General features: G+C 38.2%; 1 protein-coding gene across 1 annotated transcript in view; it reads right to left on the bottom strand.

Annotated features, from left to right (window-relative positions):
* CNTN5 (contactin 5) overlaps positions 1-18,154 on the bottom strand; it is a 1,373,625-nt gene that overhangs the window by 984,472 nt on the left and 370,999 nt on the right. The window lies entirely within an intron of this gene.

Below are 18,154 nucleotides of genomic sequence, written 5' to 3'. Positions count from 1 at the left end.
AGCAAAGACAGTCTCTTCAACAAATGGTGTTGGGAAAACTGGATTTCCATATGCAGAAGTATGAAGCAGGACTCCTACCATACATCTTACAGAAAAATCCACTCAAAATGGATTAAAGACCTAAATCTGTGACCTCATGCCATCAAATTATTAGAGAACATTGTGGGAACCCTGCAAGACATTGGCACAAGCAGAGAGTTCCTGGAAAAGACCCCAGAGGCACAGGCAATCAAAGCCAAAATTAACAAATGGGATTACATCAAATTGAGAAGCTTCTGTACCACAAATGAACATTCAGCAAAGTAAAGAAGCAACCTACAGAATGGGAGAAATTATTCACAAGCTATACAACTGATAAATGATTCATAACCAGGATATATAAAGAGATCAAGAAAATCAACAACAACAAAACAAACTACCCAGTTAAGAGAAGGGTAAAGTACTTAAACAGACATTTTTCAAAAGAGGAAATCCAAATGACCAACAGACACATGAAAAAAAGCTCAGGATAACTAGCCACCAGGGAAATGCAAATCAAAACCACAATGAGGTTTCACCTCACCCTAGTTAGAATGGTTTCATACAGAAATCAGCAAAAAACAAATGCTGGCAAGTATGTGGGGGAAAAAAGTTCCCTAATCCACTGTTGATGGGAATGTAAACTGGTAAAACCACGAAGGAAGATAAAATTGAGATACCTCAGGAATCTGAATACAGACCTACCATATGACCCAGCCATCCCACTCCTGGGAATTTACCCAAGGGAAATGACATCAGTAAATGAAAGAGTTATCTGTGCCCCCATGTTTATTGCAGCTCAATTCACAATAGCTAAGACATGAATCAACCTACATGCCCATCAACTGAAGACTGGATAGAGAAATTACAGGATATGTACTCTATAGAATATTTCGAATAAATCTTAAAAAATAAAAAAGAAAGCAGGCTAGAGGGCAGGCATTGTGACTAAGCAGCTTAGCCTGCTTCTTGTCACATCAGTGTCTCCTATTAGAGTGCTCTTTCCAGTTCCTGCTGCTTCACTTCCAATGCAGCTCCCTGTGAACGCACGTGGGAAAGCAGTGGAAGGGCCCCTCTACTATGTGAGAGATCAGCATGGAGGTCCAAAATCCTGGCTGCAGGTTGGCCCAGCCTCTGCTGTCGTGGCCATTTAGGGAGTGAGCAAACAGATGGAAGATATCTCACTGCCTTTCTGTCATCCTCCCTTTCAAATAACTAAATAACTCTTTAAAAGAAATAATGGGGCTGGTGCTGTGGCATACTTGGTTAAGCCTCTACCTACAATGCCTACATCCCATAGGGGCACTGGTTTGAGGCTGGCTACTCCTCTTCCAATCCAGCTCTCTGCTGATGGCCTGGGAAAGCAGTGGAAGCGGCAAAGGGCTTGGGCCACTGGACTCGCATGGGAGACCCAGAAGAAGCTCCTAAATCTTTGCTTCAGATGGACTCAGCTCTGACATTTGGGGATGAATCAGTGGATGGAAGTGCTCTCTCACTCTCTCTCTCTCTCTCTCTCTCTCTAATTCTGCCTCTCAAATAAATGAAAAGAAAGGAAATAATGATCACAGACTAATCAAGTGTTTATGGTAGTATCATTAAGATAATGTATGCTATTATGGGTCCTTTTAGTATAATATACTACAGGGAAATGGATTTAAGGAGTTTCTCAGAAATGTGAAAATGTTAACAAGAGATTTGGAATTTATCGGCTATTATTTAATTTAAGAACATAAATAGGAAAAATAAAATTAGATACTAAGATTAACGTAAGACTTATTTTGAAGTTGCCTTTATTCCATTAATTTAAAAGCAAATGAATAAAAATTCTAAGCTAAACATAATACAGTCAAGTTCTATTAATCTTATATTCAAGCTGCTTTTGTAATAATTTTTATATATGTCACCAACATACTTTAGGTAAAATATTTATTTCTTTTAAAATAAATTTATTTTGGGGCTGGTGCTGTGGCACTGCAGGTTAAAGCCTTGGCCTGAAGCACCGGCATCCCATATGGGTGCAGGTTCTAGTCCCGGCTGTTCCTCTTCTGATACAGCTCTCTGCTATGGCCTGGGATAGCAGTAGAAGATGGCCCAAGTCCTTGGGCCCCTGCACCCATGTGGGAGACCCAGAGGAAGCTCCTGGCTCCTGGCTTCAGATTGGCACAGCTCTGGCCTTTACGGCCATCTGGGGAATGAACCAGCAGATGGAAGATCTCTCTCTGTCTCTACCTCTCTCTGTAACTCTTTCAAATAAATAAAATAAATCTTAAGAAAATTAAATACATTTTTCCTATAAAAAAAAGCTTTTTTCTTTTTTGTGTATTTGTATGTATCTCATAAATACAACATTAAGGGGGCCAGCACTGTGGCAAAGTGGGTAAAGCTGCCGCCTGTAGTGGTGGCATTCAAATGGGTGCTGGTTTGAGTTCCGGCTGCTCCACTTCCGATCTAGCTCTCTGCTATTGCCTGGGAAAGCAACAGAAGATGGCCCAAGTCCTTGGTCCCCTTCACCTGTGTGGGAGAGCTGGAAAAAGCTCCTGGCTCCTGGCTTCAGATCAGTGTAGCTCCAGCTGTTGCTGCCAACTGGGAATGAACAAGGGGATGGAACATCTCTCCCTCTCTCTCTCTCTCTCTGCATCTTCTTCTCTCTCTGTGTAACTCTGACTTTCAAGTAAATAAATAAATATTTTTTTAAAAAATACATTAGGAACATACTAATTCTTGCCACCATACCCACCCTCCCACCTACATCCTCTTCCCTCTCCTGTTTAGTTTGAGAAAGAACAAGAAAAAGAAAGAAAGCAAAAAAGAAAGAATGGAATGAAAGAATTAAGAGAACTGTTCCTCAACAGTCTAGACAAGGGCTATTCTATGTTATTACTTCTCAAAGGTTTTTTCACTTCCCCCCTTCCTCTTTTCCCTTCCTTCCTCCCCCTTCTTTCCTTTTAGAAACTTAATTGCCTTTAAAGAAAAACCCAAGGATGACGTATCTTTTGTGAGCTCTTGGATATATCTATAACTTATGGACATAATAATATCCTCCATTTAATACACAAAGAGGAAGTGATTTTTGAGAAAAGGTTTTATTATTAAGTCTCATGAAAAAACTCTGGGAATAGAGATTCTATGTGGGAAGTTAGTACCCACTGACTCTTGTTGTTTATTTAACTAATAACACTCTTATGTATGACATCAGTGATCACCCAAGGCTCTTGACATGAGCTGCCAAGTCTATGGAAGTCTTGTGGATTCACTACCTCAACAAGGTAGTTCTCTTCTCCTTACAGAGAGAAGTACATCCTTATTTGATGGCCACTTCTCCCCACTGAGGTCTCACCCACAGGGGTCCTTTATGTAGGACATGTTTTTCCAGAGTGTCAGCTTTTCATGTCTGAAATGCTCCTCCTAGGCTTTCTAGCCAGACTGGAAATGCTTAAGGACTGAATCTGAGGTCTGAGTGCTACTTAAAGTGATACTCATTCTGTGAGTCTGCTGTATGGACTGCTTCCCATGTTGGAGCCTTCACTCCATTTTAATTCTATTATTTTTCCAAACACTTAGTCTTATTTATAAGATCACTTTAACATTTGCTCCTATCTATATGGTTACTTTATCACTTATTCCTATCCATTTGATCTTCATAACTTAGCAGCTATTTCTATCAGCCAGCTTAAGGGATTTGGGGATCCTGTGGCTAGTTGTTAAGCTGTACCCTTAGGAGTAAGTCCAGAGGAATGTATGTAGGACTATACTGCTTTACAGTTTTCAACTTCATACATTTCACAATTACAACTTTAGGATCTTGGTAATTCTTCCTACTGTGACTGCTCTCCCACCAACACTCCACACCCCATTCTCTCCCCTTTCTTATTCTCAGTCTTATTCTTTACTAAGATCTATTTTTAATTAACTTTATAGATGTATGATTAACTATATGTTAAATACAGAATTTGACATATTGTATGAAAGAGAAAAAGGAAAATATTATAAAGGAAAAGATAAACAAAAATATAGAAAAAACTGTTCAATAGTCAAGAGAGGGATGTTAAAAATCATTGCTTCTCAAACTGTCAGTTTCACTTCTTTTTTTTTTATATTTTTTTATTTTTTGACAGGCAGAGTGGACAGTGAGAGAGAGAGACAGAGAGAAAGGTCTTCCTTTGCCATTGGTTCACCCTCCAATGGCCGCCGCGGCCAGCGCGCTGCGGCCAGCGCACCACGCTGATCCGATGGCAGGAGCCAGGAGCCAGGTGCTTTTCCTGGTCTCCCATGGGGTGCAGGGCCCAAGCACCTGGGCCATCCTCCACTGCACTCCCTGGCCACAGCAGAGAGCTGGCCTGGAAGAGGGGCAACCGGGACAGAATCTGGCGCCCCGACCGGGACTAGAACCCGGTGTGCCAGCGCTGCTAGGCGGAGGATTAGCCTAGTGAGCCGTGGCGCCGGCCTCAGTTTCACTTCTACAGGTTGCCTTTTAGGTGCTCTATTAGTTATCACAGGTCAGGGAGGATATATAGAATTTGTCCCTTTCGGACTGGCTTATTTCACTAAGTATGATGTTTTCTAGTTTCATCCATTTTGTTGCAGATGACTGGACTTCAGTTTTTATTCCTTTTTTCATTTGACACAAAGGACATTATCTTGGATAAGTATTAAATCATTCAATGATATTGATTGGTGACCTATTATGTCAGGCCCTGAGTTATGCATCAGGAAAATTTGATAATTAAGTATGCTTCAGATTCTCCTATTTAGAATGGAGAATCTAAGAGTTAAGAACTACAATAATAACTGGCTTTAGATTAAATTTTAACTTGATTCCAAAAGTAATCAAACTTTCATATCTGATTAAAGGAAAAGCCCATTCTGGTTAATGTGATTTTTATTAATTAAGAAATCATTAAGGAATAACTAAATGAAATCCTGCACCATAACTTTCCAAATTAATTTAAATCTTGAGTCGTATTCTGTTCCTACCGCTTGGGGCAAATTCCAAGTTCTGATTTGCACCTGCCTGCATTTTGACATTTCATATCCCACTAGTCATTCTGCTACTATCTTTCCAAATGTTATTATGCCTAATCTAAAATATATCACAATTTCATGCACACACTTGGGATTATGTGTAAGTTAGAATTACATGAAAGTAATATCTATACTAGCATGATTTCAATCTATAAAAGAAAAAAGTACCATTCACTTTAACCAGCATTGAGTATTATCCAGTGTTAAAACTATAGGCTACAGCTGAATTATGATGTGAATTTCATTATATTCGATATGCGTCCTATTAGGATTTGTCTTAAATAAATGATTATTTTCACTGTCTGTCTCCTTGAGAAGGGGTTTATCCTGGCATAGAAAACAAGAACTAGAGAGATAAATCTTAAATTGGATTAGGGGCGAAATGTTTCACTTTTCTTTGAGTCAGGAAATTTGAACAGGTTTCCACAGTAAATTATAACACTTCTTTGGCATTTGGTATTGTGGGGTGTGTGTGTGTGTTTGTATGTAAGTCAGCTGCCAGGTCAGCCAATTCATATCAGAGAAAGAGGTCAGGAACTGGACAAGTATTAGGCCTCTGGCCTGGTGGTTAAGATGCCTGGATCCCACTGAGTTTGATTCTAGGCTTTGTTTCTTGATCCCAACTTCCTGCTAATGCGGACCCTGGGAGACAGCAGTTATGATGCAAATAATTGGGTCCCTGTCACCCCCATAGGAGACCTAGATTGAGTTTCTGGTTCCCAGCCTTGGCCCAGTCCTAACCTTTGAGAATATCAGGGGAGTGAACCAGGGCCTGGGATAGATTCTCCTTTCCCCTCCCCCTCCCCTTTCCCCTCTTTCTCTCCCCTCAATTTGCCTCTCAAATAAGTAGAAATAATTTTTAAATGAGTTGAATATGTTTATATGCCTCACTGTAGATTTTGATGTAAAAGCCAAGAACAAAGCTGCATCTTAAACAGCTGTTGTAAAAGTTGTGTTTTTTTTTTTTTTTCTTTCTCCAATTTAGAAACTTAAGAAAATATCTACTAATGTGGCAGTAGCTTTCCATATTGGTCCCATTATGAATAGCCTTGAGATTTCAATCGGCTTGTGCTAGTGAACAGGACAAACCAATTTATATTTACTCATTGCCTATTATTCTGGAAGCCAAAGAAACACTTGTGGAAAAATAAAAATAATGCCATAAACTCTCTCAACTTTTCAGGTAAAATGCTGTAAAAAAGTAACACATGAGTTGCAAAAGTATCTGTCCAAAGAAGCCTGGTCTGGAAAGTAAAGAAAAGTGTCCCTAAATCGTGTTCCACAGGCAGATATGTGAAGAATAGAGCATTGGGAATTGAAAGAATTCGCAATCCTGACTGCACACTGGAATCGCCGGGGAGTTTTACACACAATACTGACATCTGAACACCCGCCCCCACCCCCAGGTATTCTGATTTATTTTGTCTTGGATGCTGCTTAGCCAGCAAGGTATTTACAAGTCCCATCAATGATCCCATTGGCCACTCCAGAACCACTCAGTGTTCTAGCAACAGTCGAAGGAAAGGTCAAGGATGGAAAAGAGTTGGCATGTTTAAATACCTCCAGGGATTCCAGCATGGGCTCAAGGAAAGCAGAGGGAGGAGGCTGGCAGATGGAGTCAGCAGTCTTAGACAGCAAGGGAAGATATACAATTAGGAAGTAAGAGGTCAAGAACAAAGAGGGGCAGAACCTCCAGTTGCATGGGGAGGGGTGTTTCTGCTGATGGTATGAACACCTCATAATTGTGAGGTATCAGGTTCACAGTTCAGCCAATTCTAGATGAATAGTACAAACTTCCTACAGGTGATTAAATATGGAGTGCTCAAATAGTAAATGGAAAATGTGTATTAAACATAAAAATCCATGTGTGGATAGCAAAATTTTTTCCATTAAAATAAATTTATCTTATAATTCTATTTTCCACAGACTTTTTGAAGCTTCTTTGTACTTTTCTTCACAATAAATGGCTTGAAATCTATTTAAAAGTTTCAGTATGGCTAGTGGAAATGGTGTCTAATAACAAAAAGAGATTTATGATTATCATCTATTTAATTTCAGGTAATCTGGAACTTAATTTCTTGTCATCCCAGTATGGTGATAAAAAGTTCTTTGCAAAAATAAATCATGCAGCTGGGGAAATGAAAATGCTGTTTTTAGTGTAAGTATATGTGCATTCTCTATTGGCAGTACAAATTAAAAATGTATTACATTAAAATCACATGCACTAGATGAAAGAATGCAGTAAAATATTTGTCTTAACTGGAGAATAATCTAATCTAAGACAGAATTTTTATGGGAGAATTACAACATGGACTAATTGTAACATTTTCTTATGGAAAGGTAAAATGATGTGTGTGAAATCATGTTCTTTAGGTATAGTTCCTACTACTCAAAGGTTAGAGGAGGAAAGAATATGTGGTCAGAAAGAAAATATTTAGACTTGGGAAGGATATATGGCAATTTCACCAAAAAAGGACCAGTAAGAATTAAATAAAATGAAATTTTCTTCAAATAGAAAAATGTTGTGAGGAGTAAGATGGGTTAATAGGCAGTTATGTTGGTCCTGATGGAAAATGAGGAAAGGGGAATCCCCTCAGAGGGTGCAAAATCCTTGCTTCCTCCTAAAGTTGTCTTTAGCAAGGTCAAAGTGCCTGTCCCACTTCTTGGGAGCTTCCAGTCTTACATGAAAATAGCCATGGAGTGGTGATTCTGCACTTCTGTCGCTTGTTTGTTTTATCAGGAGCAAGGAGACAGGACACGCAAGAATTCAAACCTGGGCTCTTGATGGGGTTTTCCCCTGTCTTCTTACTGATTGTTAGCTGCTGTTCTGATGTTTTCCCCTCAAATATTGTGCTTAAAAACCCCACTTCCACCAGCATCTTGGGTTTGCCTCTTGGAGCCCTGCTCCAGGCCACTTCAGCAGGAGGTTTCTGACTTAAATAAATCTTACTTTTCTTCTTGCCTTGTCCATGTGGAAATTCTTCTTTCATGTGAGACAAAGAACTGAGGTAATCTTTTTCCCACAGCCATTTCACTCATAACAATATGAATATAAAGAAACAAATAGCTAAGTCAGGTCAATTCTAACAAATGTTTTTGGCCTAAGTAGCAATAAGTAGATACTTAAACTTGAAAATAAATGACCTAGAGATGGAGAGATTTGTTGGTTGCTTTGCCAGTATCAGTTTCCCCATAGCTGGCTCCTACTGTTATTGACGTTTGTTTTCTTTCCTCTCCCAAGTGCATGGGGGAAATTCTCATTATCAAGTTGCAAAGTTGGACCCTTCTTTAACCAAAGTCTAATAAGGTAATGCTTACCACCCCTCCATGGGATCTGGGATGGGTTTCAGAAGGGGCTTGAATCAATTAGTCCATAGTCTTTAATAATGGTCTTCAGAGTTGTTTTTTTCACCCCCTCCCCTCCCCCACCCCGCCCCAGGACATCCACAAACCTTCATCAAAGAAAACTCTGCTAGGACTCCAGATCATGGAGTTCTTTATGTCTTTTAAAGCAGCTGCAAAGAAAATGTTCTCAATCTGTGCATGGATTTAGAATTGTGAATTTCCATAACCACTTCAACCACATGAGGAAGACCATCTAAAGTTAAGTCTAATGTTGCAGAATGTACCACAGGGAAATGGTAAAACAAGAACTCTGATGATGTCTTTGAGCTAAAACTCTTTAGCTCTTGACCTTCCAATTCTATGAGCCAGCACATTGTTTATGGTCTAAGCTTTTCTAGTTTGGCTTGACTGCCACTTCCAACAAAAGGAGCCTCAAATGATATCCATGCAATCTAAAGACAAGAGTAGAGTTTGTGATTATGATTCTTACAAATCACACTTATTGTTCCATGCCCCTGTGTATTACTTTGCTATGTAATCTAGCCATAACTCGAGTTTTCGCTGAGCCATTTATTTTTTTTCCTGTGGTAGCACATTACTCTAAAATTACTGGCTTATCATTAAAATGTAATACCCATCAGTTTCTCTGAATTCAAGTCCAAATCATTAGTTATTGGGTTCTCTGAACAAAGCTATGTCATATTACTTTGGGGGCTGTGGTGGCAGTGGTGGTGAGGTTGAAGAGATGTTGGCCAGAGAATACAAACTATTAGAAAGGATACACGCAGGATATCTGTTGAACAACATGGTGACTATAGTTAATACATTCTTGAAAAATGCCAAGACAGAGGTTATAAAGTGTTCTTATTGCAAAGATGACAACTATGTGAGGAGAGAGTTTTGTTTTTCAAGATTATTACCTTTCTTTTGTGTAGTTTATCATGAGAGTAATCCATTGGTGCTCAACAAGAAATTTATTATTTGCCGAATACTAAACACTTTAAGTAAGAAAGCTGATATAATATTTTTATTGTAACCAATTTATTATCAGTTTGCCATGTCTTTTAAAAAGGCAAAAAATAGGAGCTGTAGTGGTGGCACAGCAGCTTAAGCAGCTGCTTGTGACGCCAGAATCCAACTTCTGAGTTCCAGCTTGAGTGCTGGCCATCCTGCTTAGGATGCTCCTTGAATATGCCGGGGAAGACAGAAGAAGATGGCTCAAGTCCATGGGCCCCTGGCGTACTACCAGAAGACCAGGATGGGATTCCTGGTCCTGGCTTTAGAGTGAAGCAATGAAAGGTAGACCTCTCTTTCTCTCTGTCTCTCCCTGTCCCTCTGCCTTCCAAATGAATAAATAAATAAATACATCTTAAACAAAAGCAAATATTAATATCAGTGTATAGTATATCTAGAAATTGCTAAAGAAATAGATTTTGAGTGTTCTTAACACAAAAAGTAAGTATGTGAGGTAATGCATATCTTAACCATAATATTGATTCAATTTACTGTGTACATATATAGAAAAAATACCACAATGTAACACATAATTATTATTTGTCAACTAAAATTAAATTTTACAAAATATATACATAGAATAAAGGGAGATATTAATCAAGATTTTGAAAATTTGAATCAGATTTGTTTATTTACCAGAGATAAAATAGTCCAGTAAAAACTGCTTGGGCACAGAAATATATCATGGTTAACTACACATAAAGACGTTTCTAATAATACTTTCAGTTTATAAACTTGTACACAGATTTTCTCCTCTCAACTTCATGGACCAGTTTTATCGACCCTCCAAAGTTTCTGGACATGTTTTCACTTTTCTGGTGTCTTGATCCCCTTGGTGGATGAAATTCACTTAAGTACCTCTGACCCTATTTTGGTAATCAAATATCAATTAGATTTAGAAGAATATATTGGCTAAATTCCAGCACATTTTCAAAAACTATTATTATGTTAAGGGAACTGCTTTTGTATTTTTACAAGTTGAACCAGTTTTCCCAAATTGTTTGAAAGTGAAGGATGCCACCCAGCAATACATTATTTACAGGAGTTGTGAAGGCATTAGGAAAACAGGGTTGAAGTGCTGCATTCGCATTAAAGCACAGCTTTACTGCCATGCAAACAGTGGCTCTCCGGAAATGGAAATTGTTAATAAATCTAGCACTTTATCGCTATGCCCTGTAAAAAGCTTTTTGAGGGGAGGAGAGATCATTTTACTTGATGGAACAGTGCTGTGTTGTTCAGCTACAGCAAATGGAAGAATGACTAGGCAATCAGCAATGCACTAGTAATGCTTCAGACTGATGTGTTTTATCACCCCTGAAACTTGGATGAAACCCTCCTGCTCTTTTTAATACTCTTTCTTAGAGGCTGAACTTCCACGTCTCTCTTTTATGTGAAAGGAATTTAAAGAGACTTTAACTCTGGGTGCATGAACCATGGCAATGCTGTACCCAGCCGTCTTGACATCTGTGCAGTCCTTCTGTGTCCCTGGTAGCTTCCCTGCCACTGTTGGAAATGTGTCATTATCATCAGCTGATCCTCCATGTGGAAACACCCAGGGTAAAGCAGCGTCTGCCTTGTTAAGACAAGCATTTCCAAATATCACGTTACGAAGTAGAGTAGCCATGGAGAATTACAAAAATATTTGAAATGAATTTTAGGTACTCCTGCCCTGAGAATAGAGATATAATTCATATAACCATATAGATTTAATGTCAGAAAAGCTTCTCAAACTAAACAGATGAGAATTCAAAGAATCCCAAGCACAAGAAGGAATTAGTTCTCTACAATACCCAGCTTGCTCTCAGAGCATCAGTCTTCCTAGATAAAAATCATCTGGAACCCAATCTGGCAAAATCCACCAGCTTTAGTACAGATTAATGATGGTCCTTGTCCCAATATTTTCTATGACATACATGCTATCACTAGTAAATCAATTTCTAAAATATTGTCTGTTTAATTTAGCTTCTCTGTTCAGCACACAACCACAGACATATGGGACCAGACTAACAGACACAAAACAAAGATGGTTACTCATTTATTCAGGTCTTCTGATTTCTATTACCCTGAAGGCTTTAAACATTCACATACAAAAGAGATCAATGATACTGTTTTCATTTCTATAAAAATATGTTTAGTGAAATAAAGGTCATTTATAGACACTAATGAGATAGACTTTGCCTCGTTCCTCTGATGGGAGAGAATGGAATGTGCATGATTGAGTCTTGTTAGAACCTGAAGACACCCCTCTGGCCCAGTAAGAAAACATTAAAGGACAATGAAAAAGTGAAGTGTGATATTCTCAGATTGCCTGTCTCACGTTGCATGAGTCTTATGAGTCAACAAGTTAATGTTATGTGACTTGGTTATTCCTAATATCATAGAAGACAGGGCAAGTGGCTATGGAGGAAAAGAGCCAATGAATTATGTAAAAGCACACACACACATTTGTTATCTTTTGTCATATATTACAGGAAAGAAAACAGGAACCAATTGTGACTGTAAATCACATTTCAAATTGATGCTTGTCAAATTCAGCAGGAGACTGGCAGTTCTTAATCTTTATTTAACAACAAAGCCTCTTTAATTATGTTTTCCTTTTCTTTCTCTATCTGCATCTACCTGTGGCTCCTCAAGAGCTAGTTTCTAGCCAATTTCTCTCTAGCAGGTATTTTTTTTAGGCAATAATTATTTTCTGTAGAGGCTAAAAGTTGGTGGGGGAGCTGCTTATCATTCGGTGCTCTCAGTGGCTGCATCTATGCTTCCTCTAGGGTAAAACTTCTCTCCCAGCTTTTGCAATATGTTCTGGAAAAAAATCTTTCCTGGCCCTAATCTTTAGTTTAACACTTGTTCAGTTCATTAGTGAGACACCTGGATCAAGCATCATTTTACATTTTTAGCAAGGATGCAAATAGGGTTTCTTCGAGGCATTTGGACAATTTGAAGACCGTTTTCAAAACCCTAACACTAACTTTCAGAGCTTGAAGTTTGCCTTTTTATTTCAAAGGAGACTAAGAGTCAGTGTTGAGGAATCAGAAGTCCTGCTCCAAGTCCTCAGGGCAATCAGATGAAGGTTAGTGGGTCACATTGAAACTACTGAAAACCCCATTATATAGGTGAGTTGTGTAGTGCCTTATGCCACCCTTGTCTTGAAAATAATTGCTTTGGTTATTATTATTTCTTATATGTTGGGCTTCAAAAAGTGGCTGAGAACCACTGCCCTAAAGCTGAAGAAATAAGCTGAGAGAAAATCAAAACAATTTTGGGATTCATAATTAATGGGAGTCCTAGGAAGTTTCTATTTTTGAAACTTGGTTGTGCTTTTATGTCTGTTAAAAATAGAACACTTTAACATATATTAAAATTAAGCAGAAAAGTACACACTAAACATCAATAACTACTGAGAAAGTTTCTGACATATCTTGAGAATTTCTGACATAACTTGAGAATTAAGAAATTCTTTGCCACTATGCTACTCAAAATCTATCAAGACTTCTCCATTGCTTTTAGAGGACATGTGTATCCCCTCATATGGCATATAAGCTGGTGTGCATGTATATCTCTGTTGCATTCTTCAAGAACTATTCCAATTGCATGGAAATCCTTTTATTTCCTAAAATATGCCATGGTGTCTCTTAACTCTTAGATTCTACATGAGTTTTATTCTCTGTATAAATTACTTTCCCCTATTTCATTTATTTTTCAGATATTAGTTTAAATGATATTTCCAGTGGAAATATTGTTCCTACACTTGATGAAACCAGTGGGTGGAGAGCTGACACCATTTTTGGACACAGGCAGGTGGCAGCCGTCCTAGCTCCTGTGCACACATCCAGCAAGTACCAGGGTTGCCCTCAGTGTAGTCACTGAGGGCCTTAGCAATTCAGAGGAAGCTGAGGAGGAAGACCTCCACCAAGCCAGTTGCACGATACCAATTGCCCGGCAATGGGAGAAGGGCTGCCTGTGAAACTCTCCTACCTGGCCATCACAATTGAGAAGTGAGCAAGGCTGCAGCAGGCGGGTACCTGGCATGCCTACGAACCAGAGAGGAAAAACCCACCTTCCCCACAGGCAACCAATCCAGTTGGGAGGACCACATACAGAGAGTGGCTCTGGGAACAACTTAGTTTCCTTATAACCAGGAATGGCTAGCAAGGCAGAGAGGCTTTACTGGCATCCCATGACCCAGAGAGCCCGGGGAGTTGAGTCTGAGAAAACAGCAACTCCATAAGGGGAGGCAGAGTGTGGCTAGGTTCCATGCAACCAGAAAGCACTTCTCTGCACTCTCTGAGCTCCTTGGTTGCCTAGAGCAGCTTATAGTAGAGGGAACCATGCTCACAGGAAAGACTCCACAGATTGTAGAGGGAACCATGCTCACAGGAAAGACTCCACAGATCAAATGTGCAGTTCATAAAGTGGTATGAATGAGTGCTGAGCACACTGGGCTAACATCTCAGCTGGGAGAGATGAGCTGGTCACACCAACAGAGGTGATCATTCCTCTCAATTCAGTAAACCAGAGGAGGGCTGCCATGCCCAACCAGGGTCTTACTCCAGATACTTATCCCACCTTGATATACTAAACAGAGCACCCTGGCCACATCCAGCACATATTTCTTGGTATTCACTGAAAGTGCGGATATCATTCCATGCTGACAGAAACCAAAAGCGAGCTGATGTAGCTATCTGAATATCTGAAAAAATAGACTTTAGCATAAAAACAGTTAAAAAGAGACAAAGAAAGGCACTATGTAATGATTAAGGGATCAATTCAATAGGAAGATGTGACTACTATTAATGTATATGCACCTAATTACAGGGCACCTGGCTATTTAAAAGAAATATTAATAGATCTAAAGGGAGACATAGACTCAAACAGTTGTAATGGAGGAGTTCAATACCCAACTTTCAGCAAGGGATAGATCACCAGACAGAAAATCAGGAAGAAACAACAGTTAATTGACACTATCGGCCAAATGGACATAATAGATATCTACAGAACTTTCCATGCCACAGGTGCAGAATAAATGTTCTTCTCACCAGTGCATGAGCTTTCTCTAGAACTGACCACATCCGAGGCCATAAATCAAGTTTCAGCAAATTCAAAAAAAGTGAAACCATACCATGCATCTTCTTGGCATACAATGGAATGAAACTGGAAATCAACAACTCAAGAATCCCTAGAACATATGCAAACACTTAGAGACTGAACAACATGCTCCTGAATGAATAGTACATTACTGAATAAAAAAAATTATGAAAACAAATAAAGATGACATAATATATCAAAATTTATGAGACACAGCAAAAGCAGTGTTAAGAGGAAAGTTTAGAGGAATTGGTGCCTACATGAAGAAACTGGTAAGGCACCAAATAAATTAGCTATCAGTGCATCTCAAGGACCCAGAAAAACAATAGCAAACCAAACCCAAAACTGTTAGGAGAAAAGAAATAATTAAAGTTACTGCAGAAACAAACAATATCGAAACTAAAAAAATACAAGAAATCAGCAAAAGAGTTGGTTCTTCAAAAAATTAACAAAATTAATACACCATTGGCACAACTAACTAAAAAAGGATGAAGACCCAAATTAATAACATTAGAGATGAAAAAAGAAATGTAACAAAAGATACCACAGATATAAGAATCATCAGATTACTACAAAAACTGCATGCCATCAAACTGGTAAACCTAGAAGAAATAGATAGATTTCTGGACACATACAACCTACCTAAATTGAGGTATAAGACATAGAAAACCTAAACAAACCTATAACCAAGACAGAAATTGAATCAGTAATAAAGACCTTCCCCCCAAAAAAAGCCCAGGACCAGATGTAATTTCCATAAGACATTTAAAGAAGAACTAAGTCCAATTCTTCTCAAACTATTAAAAAATGAAACAGGAGGGAGTCCTCTAAAATTCTTTCCATGAAGCCAGCATCACCTTAATTCCTAAATCTGAAAAGGATATAATAAAAAAATAGAAATACAGACCAAATTCCCTGATGAAAATAGACTAAAAATCCTTAACAAAATACTAGCCAAATGAATCACACAACACAACAGAAAGCTCATTCATCCACAACAATTGGGATTTATCCCTGGTTTATAGGGATGGTTCAACATTCAGAAATCAATGTGATACATCACATTAACAAACTGATGAACAAAAACCATATGATTTTATCAATAGAAGCATAGAAAGCATTTGATAAAGTACAATATGCTTTCATGACGAAAACTCTAAGTAAAATTGGTACAGAAGGAACATTCCTCAACTCAATCAAGGCAGTTTATTACAAACCCATGTCCAACATTCTATTGAATTGGGAAAAGTTGGAAGCATTACCACTGAGATCCATAACCAGACAAGGATGCCCACTCTCAACACTGCTATTCCTGGAAGCTTGAGCCAGAGCCATTAGACAAGAAAAAGAAATGCAAGGCATACAAATTGGGAAGTAGTAGTCAAACTACCCCTATTGGCAGATAACATGATTCTATATATAGGGGATCCAAAAGAATCTACCAAGAGACTATTGGAACTCATAGAAGAGTTTGATGATTTATCTTAAAATTCTAGGACTTCAATGCCTTATATTATGATCCTTGAGAGAAGGAGTATTTATTCATGTGTGCTTTCAAGAGAACAAATGAAAGAAATGTGAACTTGTGAAGGTAAAGCATTAAAGTTCATCTGCATTAAAGTTAGAAATTACTTGGAAACAGAAATGTAAATTCTACTCTAAGACGCAGTGATGAACTAACCTATACTCTGCTCTCAAACTGCCTTTAATAAGCACCCAAAACAGATGGCTTCACATACTTCCTAGAGAGGGAAAAATTTGTAACTGTCCAGTTGGCACAGCCAAGTATTCTCATATTTGTGAGTGGACAATGTAAACATAAAACATTATATATGTCTACTCAAGGATGGTTTTAGAAAATCTAGATGATGAAGAATAATTAATAAATCCATGATTGAAATTCAGGCCTTCTTATTTTTGGAACAAGTTGCAAATAGAGAAAGCAACTCCTGTTATTCAAATAAGAAATATAGAGGAATCCCAACAGAATTAGAAAATAAACTCATGCTTTTAGAAAGAAATAATAAAAAATAAGTAACAGAATATATCACCAATATTTTCTATAAAATCTATACAATTTCATAGATTATAATCAACAATTAGGTAAGGTATTCTCTGACATGCTGATATAAAAAAAAAAATAGACCACCGCATGAACACTTTGGAAGATAAGAAAAAATGCTATCCTACTATTAAAACTAATTCCTGCTGCCAACAAATATTGGAAACTTTTGCTCTTTGAGTTGATTTTTAAGAATGACAACTATAGCCCTCTTTCATTCTTCATACCTCCCAAGCAAACAAAAGATTTTAAGAAACTTCAGCAAAAGGTATAAAAATATATTTAAAAAGTATAACTGACCTGTTTTCTAACAGTACTACTCCCACACCAACACCCCACTCTTCATTAAGCCATTCCAGAAATCACACAGCAAAAGCCCACCTTCTACATAAGCATATCCTAGCTCTCTTAGTGAGAAAGAGCACAGTTTAGCATGGTTTAAGGTCTCCCTTCCAAGAAGAAATTAAAAACAGTATTATTTTCTCAATATGAAGTCATGTAAAATGAGAATGGAAAAGAGTTTAAACTGTTGGAAGTGTCTGTTATGATATGGTAATATAGGAACTAATTACCATATTCCAAGTGCTACTTTCCTAATGTTTATCAGATCTGGAAAGAGCATCATTCTCAGCTTAGTATCTTCATTTCCTTCTCCTTGTACTCACACTGACAATCATTTAGGTAAGTGGCAGGGGTTGAATTAACTGCCACAAATCGTAATATCCAATATGCTAGGAATCACTTCCTGCCATCTAACATAGGTAAAGGATTCTAATAAAGTGAGTCAATCATGCCTAGAACTTGTCACTGTTAGATATCAGAGATAGCAAACAACAAATTGTATTTAAATTCAGTTTTATCCATTTTCCTCCCACTACCAAGAGAAGACCACATAACTCTTAGGGATGCCCCTTCAACTGGTCCCAGAAGATGCATGGAGAACATCCTTAGTCCATTGTATTTTGTAGTAGAACCCATCTAAATTGTGGTCCTCAGGTACCATAAGCAGGAAACACATGTCTATTATTTTAAGCTCATATTTTGGAATTGTTTGTTATGACAGCCACATGAAATTGACACATTGGGTCTCTGAAACAAACAGTACTTTGGACAGATCAACATTTTTCACCCCAAAACATCCAAACCCTTATTTCTATAAACATACAGGAATATCTGTTCTTTTGTTACTTGTCCCACTTTCTTCCACCTTTCTCTTTCTCCTCTGTGACATCTCCACATTGTCTGGTGTCTTTAATATGTTCATTTCCTTTGTAGAATGGAGCACTGCCATTTTTTACCCACTCAAATCCAGTAGCAATCCAGGAAAATTGTCTGATCCAGGAAGATATATCATTTGTGGTAGCTTAAAAGTTGAAGTCTATTCTTAACAGCATATGGACTGTATTTTGACTGCTTGAATCCAGGCTGTTCTTTTGACTTGGGAGCAGCTGATCATGGAGGAGTTGATTATGTGTGAGTTCTAGTATGTGTATGTGGAAAAGTGATGCAGCTTCTGATTTTACCAGTTTGGAAGATTGCTGTAAGATTCCAGTATGCATAAGGCGGCCGGTGTAGCCTACTGCAGGGAGAAAACTAGGTTTTCTAGAT

Source organism: Oryctolagus cuniculus, chromosome 1 (genome assembly GCF_964237555.1).
Source record: "Oryctolagus cuniculus chromosome 1, mOryCun1.1, whole genome shotgun sequence".
Classification (NCBI taxonomy): domain Eukaryota; kingdom Metazoa; phylum Chordata; class Mammalia; order Lagomorpha; family Leporidae; genus Oryctolagus; species Oryctolagus cuniculus.
Note: the sequence above shows the minus strand (reverse complement) of the source record. Positions and strands in the feature narration are given on the sequence as shown.